At 54.9% G+C, this 12,327-nt stretch overlaps 1 protein-coding gene across 1 annotated transcript in view; it reads left to right on the top strand.

Moving 5' to 3' along the window:
• NXN (nucleoredoxin) overlaps positions 1 to 12,327 on the top strand; it is a 160,173-nt gene that overhangs the window by 110,182 nt on the left and 37,664 nt on the right. The window lies entirely within an intron of this gene.

Here is a 12,327-nt window from a genome sequence, read left to right as displayed (position 1 = left end):
GCAATGGCACGATCTCGGCTCACCGCAACCTCCGCCTCCTGGGTTCAGGCAATTCTCCTGCCTCAGCCTCCTGAGTAGCTGGGACTACAGGCACGCGCCACCATGCCCAGCTAATTTTTTGTATTTTTAGCAGAGACGGGGTTTCACCGTGTTGACCAGGTTGGTCTCGATCTCTTGACCTTGTGATCCACCCGCCTCGGCCTCCCAAAGTGCTGGGATTACAGGCTTGAGCCACCGCGCCCGGCCTCATATGTATTTATTTACGTGAGATGGTGTCTCGCTCTGTCGCCCAAGCTGGAATGCAATGGCATGATCAGAGGTCACTGCAGCCTCGAAAACTCCTGGGCTCAAGTGATCCTCCCATCTCAGCCTCCCAATTAGCAGACAACCAGTTTGCTCCACCACACCCAGCTAATGTTTCACTTTTTGTAGAGATGGCGTCTTGCTATGTTGCCCAGGCTGGTCTCAGACTCCTGTGCTCAATCGATCCTCCCGCCTTGGCCTCCCAAAGCACTTGTAATTATAGGCATGAGCCACTGCACTCAGCTTCTAGATGCAAAATTTTAAACTCTTAAATCTCAGCTCACTAAAACCTCTGCCTCCCAGGTTCAAGCGATTCTTCTGCCTCAGCCTCCCTAGTAGCTGGGACTACAGGTGCCTGCCACCATGCCCAGCTAATTTTTGTATTCTTAGTAGAGATGGGGTTTCAGCATGTTGGCCAGGCTGGTCTCGAACTCTGACCTCAGGTGATCCAACCGCCTTGGCCTCCCAGAGTGCTGGGAGCCACCGCACCTGGCCGGAAGCTTTCTTAACATTTATGTTTTTAGGTCTCACCCCTGGGAGTGAGATTCAGTGGGTGAAATGGGACCTGGAAAGCTGCGTGGCTCATGGAGACTCTGATGCAGGCGTCTTGGGAAATGCTGCATTCAGCCCTTCTGGTGAAGCTCTTTCTTCCTGATTTGTAGTTTGTGCCGGAGGGAACTCCAGGCCTCGTTTTTACGGACAGGGATAGTTAGGCTTGGCGTAAGCGTAAGCGTAACCCCAACCGTTCCGGGGAACCTGGCCCCCCTCTATAGCGCAGGCTGACCCAGCAGACGGGTTCCTGCCTCCCTCCTCCCCTGACCCAGCCCTGCTTTCTGCCCACATATACTTCCAGGAGCCCCATGTCCATATCTGATACCACCTCGGAGCTCTGGGAGCTGGGTCGGAAAGGAAAGGAAGTGTTGGGTTTTCTTTCTTCCCTCCCCTGAAATCTGGACATGAGTATGGACATTCAGAGGCCAGTCCTTCCTCACAGCCCTTCCTAACTTTTTCTGGAAGTAGAGAGGAGAGAGAAGACAGGGTTCAGTTTGGGGCTCAAGACACCAGCTGTGGGCATAAGGGGTCCCAGGGAGCCTGTGGCCACTTCTTGGTCAGCGGGGAGCTTTACAGGATTCCCGGATGGAGATGCCACTGGCTGAGGCTGAGGCAGGTCCTTGCTGGTGGGGCTTGTGAGGAGGCGTCATCAGGATGCCCCCAGATGGCAGAAGAACTGGGGCTCAGCCAGCAGGATTGCTGCTCAGCCTTCTGCGGCTGTGGGGACTTCACCGTCGTGCAGAGGGAAGCCTCGGCCACCAGACCCTTGCTGCCTCTCTTCACCGTGGCCACAGCTGGCACTGGGCCTGAGGGATTAGGGTGGCACGGCGGTTCCTGAGACTGGTGCCCCTGAGTGACAGCTTTTTCCATCCTCCGTTTCAAGTCTCTGGTTAGATCAGGAGAAGATCTTGCTGTGGCGCTCCATCCTTAAACCGCTGGAAAACTTGCTGATCTCCCTTCCAGGAGAGAGAGTTGGCGTCAGCTTGCCACAGGCAGCGGGAGTCATGGCATGTAATCACTGCTCTTTGTTCTTTTCATTCTGACACTTGGCCTCTGTTTATGGCAAGTCGTACTGATTCTCCACTGACAATAGCAGTGTAGAGTTTCCTTTCAAAGTAGATTGTTGTTATTTTAAAAGAGTCTATTCAAAGCAAAATAAGTAAATAAGAGTCCGAGTGAGTGGGGCACAAATTGTAAATGATACATGCGAAGCCTAGGCTTGGAACCCAGGTGCTGGGAGCAGCCGTCTGGATCTCACATCTGGCTTCATCTTCACAGCAAGCCTGTGAGGGGAGCAGGAGCATTCTTCACACTGCGCAGGGGACGCGGCTTCGCAGAGAGGCGCAGGGACCGGCACAGCCTGGTGACTTTGCCTCCCTGATCTTTCCGCCTGCTCCTTCTTGTGGCTGGGGACACTGTGACCTTGGGTTCATTCTGTGGCCCTCAGCCCTTCTGCTTTCCCCCTCATACTGTCTCAGTACTTTCTCTCCCATCTGCAGCCCTGAGCTGCCTCCGGGAGGAGCAGGCCAGCTTGCGCCGCTGTGTCCTGGCCTCTGCATTTCGGCGGCGGAACTTGGGGTTGAGCCGTAGCCAGGCGAGTAGTGGAGCCCAGCCTCCCCCGATCTCAGCCTCCCCCAGACCCCAAACTCCCGGGACCCCAGCCTTCCCGGAGCACAGCCTCCCCCAGACCCCAAACTCCCGGGACCCCAGCCTCCCCGGAGCACAGCCTCCCCCAGACCCCAAACTCCCGGGACCCCAGCCTTCTCGGAGCACAGCCTCCCCCAGACCCCAGCCTCACCCGACCACAAGCTCCCCCAGACTCCAAACTACCCCGGACCCCAGCCTCCCTGGAGCCCAGACTCCCCCAACCCCAGCCTCCCTGGAGCCTAGCCTCCCCCGGACCCCAGCCTTCCCCAGACCCCAGCCTTCCCAGACCCCAGCCTCCCCTGGACCCCAGCCTCCCCCAAGCCCAGCCTCTCCCAACCCCAGCCTCCCTCAGACCCCAGCCTCCCGCAACCCCAGCCTTCCTCAGACACCAGCCTCCCCTGGACCCCAGCCTCCCGCGACCCCAGCCTCCCGCGACCCCAGCCTCCCCGGAGCCCAGCCTTCCCCGGACCCCAGCTTTCCCTAGGCCTCAGCCTTCCCCGGGCCTCAGTCTCCCCGGACTATAGCCTCCCCAGACCCCAGCCTCCCCCTACCCCAGTCTCCCCTGACCCCAGCCTCCCCCAGACCCCAAACTCCCCAGAGCCCAGACTCCCTGGACCCCAGCCTTCTCCAACCCCAGCCTTCCCCGGACACCAGCCTCCCCGGACTCCAGCCCCCCTGGACCCTGGCCTCCCCACCTCATTTCCTGGCTATTGGACACAGGCCTTTTTGTGGGGGCTCTGGAGACCAGGCTGAAACTTACTGACGTTTCGCAATTTGGTTCTGCCAAAAGGTGAGGGGATGGCCGTGCTCTTTAAAGCAGTCAGCCTGTCCCGGGAATCCGTGCTCCTGATGGGGAAGCCATTTGTGTGTGGTTTCTGCTCAGAAGGCCTCAGCAGTTTTATGTTTCCTAAGCAGTGATTAGTGGCATGGTGAGGGCCTGATCCACGGGACCGTTCTGTCCTGGAGGAGAGAGTCAAGTCTCGCTGCAGCCTCAGAAACTTGACCCTCTGCCATTTTGTTTCTGTGGCACCAGCGGCTCTAGGAGCCAGCCCACGGAAGGTGCCCACACTCGTGGCCTGGGGCTGTCCGCCGATGGCTGCGGCACATTGAGCTGTCTTTCGAAACTAAAGCTGGGGAGACGTGCTGTGTCTGCTTCTGAGTATTATGTGCGGTTATACCTCGGGAGTGCGCTCTCCAGGCGTGCTGCGTTCATCTCGTCTGCAGAAGGAACCTCCTGCCCTCTTCCCTCCTGACTCAGCTCCAGGTGCCCCCCTGGCCCCCCTGGAGAGAGTGAGCAACGCCCTCCTGGAGGAAGAGCCCTCCTTTGGGAACTCAAGGCATGGCCTTTCTTGGCCAGTGTGTGCATTCGCTCGTGGTCACCTTCCTTTGACCCACAGGTGGGAGCGGCGGGCTGACCCCTCTGGGATCTGCACACGGTGTCTGGTATCAGGCCCCCACCTAGGACGTGGGCTTCCGGCTGCGGGGGACAGGACGCCCGGGACGCATTTGCTGCTCCTTCCTCTATGTCCCAAGCACGAGCAGGAGCAGCGCTCTCCTCCCCGGGCCCCGGGGCTCTGTGGGGAAGGCAGAAGATGACCCGTGGGAAAAGGATTTGAAAGGGCTGAGACGTCAGGTGATTCTGCTTTTCCTTCTCTGTTGGTCTAAGCACTTGAGGATTCGGGACTCTATGCGCACACACCACGTGCCTGTCTTGGTTAGGAGTTATTTACAAGGAGCAGAAATGGATTCGAGCTGCCTTGGGTCAGATTGTCCAAACACAGTGGTTCATGGCAGGGGTGTCCAGATGCAGGACCGGTGTCTACCTGGGAGCGGAGCGGCCCACATGGGGCGTCGGAGCAAGTTGCTCGCGCTCCCTGGGGGCTATCCCGATTCTCCCCTTCGCTCCCGTCTGACTCTGGTGAGTTTCCTGCCCCTCCTCATCTGTCCTCTTCTCTGCCAGCTGCACCTCTCTCTGTTGTCCCTGGCCCAGCGAGGCGACCCCGGCCTGCCCCTGACCTGAGTTCATGGTTCTCAGCTCCTCATTGTCTCAGCTCTTCTCTCCCTTCTCTCATCCTGCCACGTGTAGGAAAAGATTGCCGCTAGCTGCCCCTGAGGCTGAGATGCCAACGAGGTGCCCTCCTGCAGCCTGCTGTGGCACATGGTTTGGGAAGCACCCTGATGTTTTTTGAGACGGAGTCTCACTCTGTTGCCCAGGCTGGAGTGCAGTGGTGTGACCTCAGCTCACTGCAACCTCGGCCTCCCGGGTTCAAGCAATTCTCTCTCCTCAGCCCCCCGAGTAGCTGGGATTACAGGCACCCACCACCATGCCTGGATACTTTTTGTATTTTTAGTGGAGACAGGGTTTTGCCATGTTGGCCAGGCTGGTCTTGAACTCCTGACCTCAGGTGATCCACCCACCTCAGCCTCCCAAAGTACTGGAATGACAGGCGTGAGCTACCGTACTGGCTGGGAAGCTCCAATCTTAATGAATCCATCTTTGTATCTAATTTCTGAATTCCCAGGAGAGAGTGTGATTGGTCTCAGATCAAGCGTGCACACCCACTGTGATCGCTGTGGCCTAAGGAAGGGCATGGTGGGGTGGGGACCGGCATCTCAGGGGAGGGGCTGGCGAGGAAGCCGAGCCTGTAACACAGCCAGATAGGCCTCTTTGCTTTTTCGGAGGTGAAGACTGTGGTCCTGCTGTAACCCCACGCCATCTGGCACAAGCACCTGGTAGGTTTGAGCTGCTCAGTAAACGTGTATTGATGAAAAGTGACCAGGCACATGTGTGGTGTGGAGCCAGTGCCCTGCTGAGTAGCGTTTTGACACGTGGCACTTGTTGGATCCAGCAAACCTCCGTCATCTGCCCACCCTCCCCACCCCACTACCTGGCGATACAGCCTCAGACCAGCCTCAGTTTCTCCGCCTGATGCCTGTAACATCTGGGGGCCTTCCCACTGCCCTCCACTTTCTCGTTACCATCTGAAGCCTCAAACAGAGAAGTTAACCAGCAAGGCACGCTGCCTGTGCTTTTCTCTCAGCAGGAGGCATTTGGAACCAATCCTGCAGCGGCCCCTTCCAGTTGGCTGTTTGGAAGTAAAACGACACACACTAACACCGCATTGTAAAAACGGCTTTCCGGCCACAGCCTTGGGCTTTTGTGTTTCGATGGAAACGCCCATCTACATTTCCTGCTTTGTTTTTTGTTAATGGCCAGGCAGTAACCTGGCAAATGCCACTAATTTTTAAGTCCTGCTCATGTTAAGCTGCAGCAGTACTTTTAGAGACAAGAAATCGGCCGGCCGTGGTAGCTCATGCCTGTAATCCCAGCACTTTGGGAAGCCATGGGGGTGGATCACCTGAGGTCAGGAGTTTGAGGCCAGCCAGGCCAACATGGCGAAACCCCGTCTCTACTAAAAATACAAAAATTAGCCGAGTATGGTGGCACACGCCTGTAATCCGAGATACTCGGGAGGCTGAGGCAGGAGAATCACATGAACCCAGGAGACAGAGGTTGCAGTGAGCCAAGATTGCACCACTGCACTCCAGTGCAGTGGGGACAGATGGGGGACAGAGTAAGACTCGGTCTCCAAAAAGAAAGAGAAAGAAAAATGAAATCAACGTTCAGTATTTGGAAATGAATTGTTAGTGGCTGGCAGCCTCCCGAGGGTGACAGGGACCACGGGGAACCTCTGCTTAATTTATATCGTTTCATCTTCCATCCTTCTCCCACCCCGCTTTATACCAACTTTATGTAGCAGAAAGAGAGACGGGAATTGATGCTGGTCTGGAAGGGCAGGGAACGTGACACTTTGTTCTGTATTTACTCCTGTCTTTATTTCTATATTGGGCTTGTAGCTCTTTTTTCCTTATTCTACATGAATCACTTGGATGCATCAGTTTAAAAGACATATGTTTGCGGCTCTCCCACATCTGTCTTGAATTTCATGTTTTCCGCCCTCTCTTCTGCTTTCCAAACAATCTACCTCCCTCTCTCTTTCTCCTGCTGTTACTGATTTCACTGTGCGATGGAACCCTTTCATTCCAGGAGCTGGTGGAGGGAAAGAAGGCCAGCCACAGTCCGTTTCTGTATAAAGGCATCTTGGCACAGGGTGGCCACAGTTTCTTAGTACAGGACACGATTCCTTTTGCGATGAACGTGGCTGGTCCGCGGCAGTGGGCTGAGGCTGCTTGCAGAGCTGAGGACGCGCGGGGCTTGCCGGATTCCCAGTGAGGTGACTTTGTCACCGCTGTGGACCTGTCCAGTCCAGTGTAGAGAGAGAGCTTCACGTGCCAGGCTTTGGGCAGAACGGTCCCTTCTGACTTCTTCCTCTGATCTCTTTTTCCAGCCTGGGAATTTCTCCCATCATTGTAAATGTTTCCTTTCCTCTCCGTGTCCTAGGGCTGGGGCTCAGTGGCGACTTCCTGGCTCAGGAAAGTGGGAACGAGGGGTTTATGACCGGGCTCTCAGAAAGTTCTGCCAAGAAACAGCTTTCTGTGTAGCCAAGAAGGAAAAAAAAAATCCCTGATGGAATAACAATCAAACAGGAATTGAAAAGGGGGCTGCGCTGAGGACTCCTGGCTCCGGTGGGACAGGCGCACGGAACCGTAAGCACCTCCGTTGTGCTCACGGCTCCGCCAAGTGCTCACGGCTCCGCGGTGGGACAGGTGCAGACGGTGCCAGACCGATAGACATCTCTGCTGTTCTCACAGGCCACACTTCCTGCTCTTATTTTCATTTGCAGAGCGGACGTGGACAGGCTCACCCTGCTGACTTGTAATTTATAAGAGCATTTAAATGGCGCTGTAGTCGCTACGTGATCACATTCCTAATCTAGAAGCTGCAGAAAGTTTCGAGGCTATTTGCCTAATGTTAAAAAATATTATTATTTGTTTTTGTTTTGTTTTTTGAGATGGCGTTTTGCTGTTGTCACCCAGGCTGGAGTGCAGTGGCGCAATCTCAGCTCACTGCAACGTTCGCCTCCTGGGTTCAATTGATTCTCCTGCCTCAGCCTCCCAAGTAGCTGGGACTGTAGACACCTGCCACCACGCCTAGCTAATTTTTTTGTATTTTTAGTAGAGACAGGGTTTCACCATGTTGACTGGGATGGTCTCAATTTTCTTGACCTCATGATCCCCCTGCCTTGGCCTCCCAAAGTGCTGGGATTACAGGCGTGAGCCACCATACTCGGCCAATATATTTATGATATATTTATTTTTGAGATGGAGTCTCACTCTTTCCCCGAGGCTGGAGTGCAGTGGCGTGATCTTGGCTCACTGCAGCCTCCACCTCCTGGGTTTAAGCGATTCTCCTGCTTCAGCCTCCCAAGTAGCTGGGATTACAGGCCCCCACCACCACGCCCGGCTAATGTTTATATTTTTAGTAGAGACGGGCTTTTGCTGTGTTGGCCACTCTCATCTCGAACTTCTGACCTCAGGTGATCCGCCTGCCTCAGCCTCCCAAAGTGCTGGAATGACAGGTGAGAGCCACCACGCTTGGCTGTTTGCCTGGTTTCTTTTCTGCATAGCAGCTTACCGAGTAGCTGCTGGGAGCCGTGATGAATGCGTGAAGACGGAATGCTGACCTGCTGTGGCTCATGCTGTGGCTCGCACTGTGGCTCGTGCTGTGGCTCACACTGTGGCTCGTGCTGTGGCTCACACTGTGGCTCGTGCTGTGGCTCACACTGTGGCTCATGCTGTGGCTCACATTGTGGCTCATGCTATGGCTCATGCTGTGGCTCACGCTGTGGCTCCAGGTCAGATGTGGGAGCTCAAGCCCACCCTTCATCTGCCTGAGCATCGTCATCATCATCATCCCCATTTACTGAGTGTCTCCCACGTGTAAGGCAGTGACCATCAAAGTGGCCTCAGATTTAGGCCCTGGAGGCCTCATCTACTGAGGGAGAGGTGAGGTGGTCTCTGGATGTGAGTCCGTAGGAGGAAGACACTGGGATTCTGGGAGGTGGAGTTCTCTTTCGCTCTTAGCCTGGTGGATCATCTCCTGTCTTCCCATAGCTCCTGAACTGACCTTTCTCCTGCGGCTGCTGCTCCCAAGAGTTCTGCCACATGCGGTGAGTCCACGCTGGACATGTCCGTTGGGTGCTGTGTTGGAAGTTAGTGGAAAACAGAGCTCGGGGCTCTGGGGTCCCATCCTCGGGCACCTGCACTGACCCTGTCTCCCAGGGGCAGGTCTGTTTTCAGCTGAAGAGGGCGTCTTGGCATGGATTTTTGTTTTAATTTAAAAAAACAGGCCGGGCACAGTGGCTCATGCCTGTAATCCCAGCACTTTGGGAGGCCAAGGCACGTAGATCGCCTGAGGTCAGAAGTTTGAGACCATCCTGGCCAACATGGTGAAATACCGTCTCTACTAAAAATCCAAAAATCAGCTGGGCGTAGTGGTGTATGCCTGTAGTCCTAGCTACTAGGGAGGCTGAGGCAGGAGAATTGCTTGAACGTGGGAGGCGGAGGTTGCAGTGAGCCGAGATCACACCACTGCACCCCAGCCTGGGTGACAGAATGATACTCTGTCTCAAAAAAAGAAAGAAAGAAAGAAACCTTGTACTTGGAAACCTACCATATTTTTGCATTTTTTGCCGAGCCCTTTCATTGGCTGTCACACGTGATTGCCTCATGGCTTGTACTGAGCCACAAAGGATGGGGGGTTGGGATTGGGGTGAGCTGGTGACATCTGCCCCCTTCCAGCTACGGAGGGCCAGGGCCGGACGGATCACAGCCTTGACCGGCATATTCTTCAGCAGATTCCCTGAAGATACAGGGAACGGCACTTTTCCCTCCACAGAGTCCTTATTCCTATGCTTCTGTTCTTCCTTTTTCTTTCTTTTTAAGCTGACGGGTTCTGGAAAGATCTGGAGTGAAAGCAGTCAGGTTTGTGTCTCTTTGTTAACGAGCGTGACATTCTGTGTGGAACCGGTGTGACAACACATCCCCCAAAGTCCGCTGCCGATCAAGGCCCCTGCGGTCACCTCGAAAGGCGCTGCTCAGAGTGGGCGCGTCTGAGCTCTTTCCTGGTGATGTCAGCAAGAGACCCAGGACACCATGAGCCGCAGAAACCCTGTCCCCCTCGAAGTGGTTGCTGCTGGGACAGGGGTGCTCCCACTCCAGATGGATGCTGGCTCCTTGTTCCCTGCCCTGTGCAAACTCCCAGCCGTGGGCTTAGATCTCTCTCTGTGGAGCATATGGGCTGTGATCAGCAGCCACAGCGTGCCGTTGCAAATCACTGTGCCCAGCGGAGGCTTTCACACAAGACGGGGCTTTAGGAAATCCCTTCTGTCAGCCTGCGAGGGCCGCTGCGTGGGGACGCAGCCTTTCCTCCGTCTGTGCTGTCACACAGCCTGGCAGCCACATGGCGTGTGTGCTCCCGCTAACTGCTCATCTCCTGGCTGGCGGGGCTGTTAGGGCAGGAAGTCCAATGGCACAGTCCCTGAACCCCCGGAATCGCTGTCACAAACGAGGTGGGGTTCCCTGTGCTGGGTCCTGGACTCCCCTCACTGGCGGTGGACCAGAGGATTTAAATGTTCTGCGTTCAGCACTTTTGAAAGGGTGGGAAGAAAACACGGATGCGTTTGTCTTTGTGGCTGTTACTTTTTATCTCACTAATTTGTTGTTGTTGACTGAATTCAGTCTGAAGGGGCAGCTAGCTTGCTTGCCTTTCTTTTCTTTCCTTCTCTTTTTCTCGCTCTCTTTCTCTCCTTTTTTGAGACAGAGTCTAGCTTTGTCGCTCAGGCAGGCGCCATCTCAGCTCACTGCAACCTCCGCCTCCCGGGTTCAAGCGATTCTCCTGCCTCAGCCTCCCAAGTAGCTGGGATTACAGGCACGAGCCACCACACCTGGGTAATTTTTGTATTTTTAGTAGAGACGGGATTTCTCCATGTTGGTCAGGCCGGTCTTGAACTCCTGACCTTAGGTGATCCTTTCACCTCGGCCTCCCAGAGTGCTGGGGTTGCAGGCGTGAGCCGCTGCGCCTGGCCGGAACCCTCGCTGTGTACCAAGCAGTGGTGTCAGCCCAGCAACACATCAATCCAGTTAGTTCCCATGGCAGAGTAGGAAGCAGTGTCATTATTAGACTCGTTTTACTCATGAGGAAACTGATACTCAGAGAGAGTGTGACATGCCGGAGTTCACCCCGTGCTTTATAGCAGAGCTGGGGTCTGAACCCTGGCAGTCTGGCTCCAGAACCGCATTCTCCATCATTTTCTCTATCCCATACTGCCCTCCAGCAAACACGAGTACTGAGTGAAGATTTCACTGACCAGCGAGGACCCGACTCAACCCTGAGCTTCCGATCCTTGTAGCTTCCCCAACTGGCATGAACGCGCCGGAGGGCGGGTGTGTGAGATAGTTCTGCGTGTGTTTGATGAACATTTCGAGCCCTTCCCTGCAGCGCTGGTAAACTAGAAGGCAGCCAGTCCTCCTCCCGGCCCTTTTTCTGCTCGTTTATCCTGGCAGGTGGCCTGATCTGCCATATGCGGTTGCAGCCTCACATTTTTATATTGTGGCCAAATATTTGTAACTTAGAGTTTACCATTCTCACCATTTTCCGCTTCTAAATGGTAAGGTAGACAAGGTGTCTCACCACCTTCATTTCCCTGTGGCACTTCCATTCGAGTGTTATAAATCACAGCTGATCAGCTCTGTTGGTTGCAAGCTCAGCTAGACCATCTGTACATGGGTTAGAAAATTCACCTTTCGCCGGGCGCGGTGGGTCACGCCTATAATCCCAGCACTTTGGGGGGGCCGAGGCGGGTGGATCACGAGGTCAAGAGATCGAGACCATCCTGGTCAACATGGTGAAACCCCGTCTCTACTAAAAATACAAAAAATGAGCTGGGCATGGTGGTGCGTGCCTGTAATCCCAGCTACTCAGGAGGCTGAGGCAGGAGAATTGCCTGAACCCAGGAGGCGGAGGTTGCGGTGAGCCGAGATCGCGCCATTGCACTCCAGCCTGGGTAACAAGAGCGAAACTCCATCTCAAAAAAAAAAAAAAAAAAGAAAATTCACCTTTCAGGCTTGGCACGGTGGTTCACACCTGTAACCCCAGCACTTTGGGAGGCCAAGATGGGCGGATCTCCTGAGGTCAGGCGTTCGAGACCAGCCTGGCCAACATAGTCAAACCCTGTGTCTACTAAAAATAAAAAAAATTAGCCGGGCATGCTGGTGGGCACCTGTAGTCCCGGCTACTCAGGAGGCAGAGACAGGATATCCCTTGAAGCCAGGAGGTGGAGGTTGCAGTGAGCCGAGATTGCACCATTGCACTCCAGCCTGGGGGACAATAGTGAGACTCTGTCTCAAGAAAAAAGATGGCATGGGGGCTGGGCACAGTGGCTTATACCGGTCACACAGCACTTTTGGAGGGGGGAGAATGGCTTGACCCAGGAGTTCAAGGTTACAGTGAGCTGAGGTCATGCTGCTGTACTCCAGGCTGAACAACAGAATCAGAATAGACCCTGTCTGTACAAACAAAAGCACCGAGGGGGCGGGGATAACAAAAACAATGATAGTGGGGCCGGGCGCGGTGGCTCAAGCCTGTAATCCCAGCACTTTGGGAGGCCGAGGCGGGTGGATCACGAGGTCAAGAGATCGAGACCATCCTGGTCAACACGGTGAAACCCCGTCTCTACTAAAACTACAAAAAAAAATTAGCTGGGCATGGTGGCAAGTGCCTGTAATCCCAGCTACTCAGGAGGCTGAGGCAGGAGAATTGCCTGAACCGAGGAGGCGGAGGTTGCGGTGAGCCGAGATCGCGCCATTGCACTCCAGCCTGGGTAACAAGAGCGAAACTCCGTCTCAAAAAAAAAAAAAAAAAAA

Source organism: Sapajus apella, unplaced genomic scaffold (genome assembly GCF_009761245.1).
Source record: "Sapajus apella isolate SASKATOON/1434 unplaced genomic scaffold, GSC_monkey_1.0 scaffold136, whole genome shotgun sequence".
In the NCBI taxonomy this organism is placed as follows: Eukaryota; Metazoa; Chordata; class Mammalia; order Primates; family Cebidae; genus Sapajus; species Sapajus apella.
This window is presented reverse-complemented; position numbering and strand designations above follow the sequence as displayed.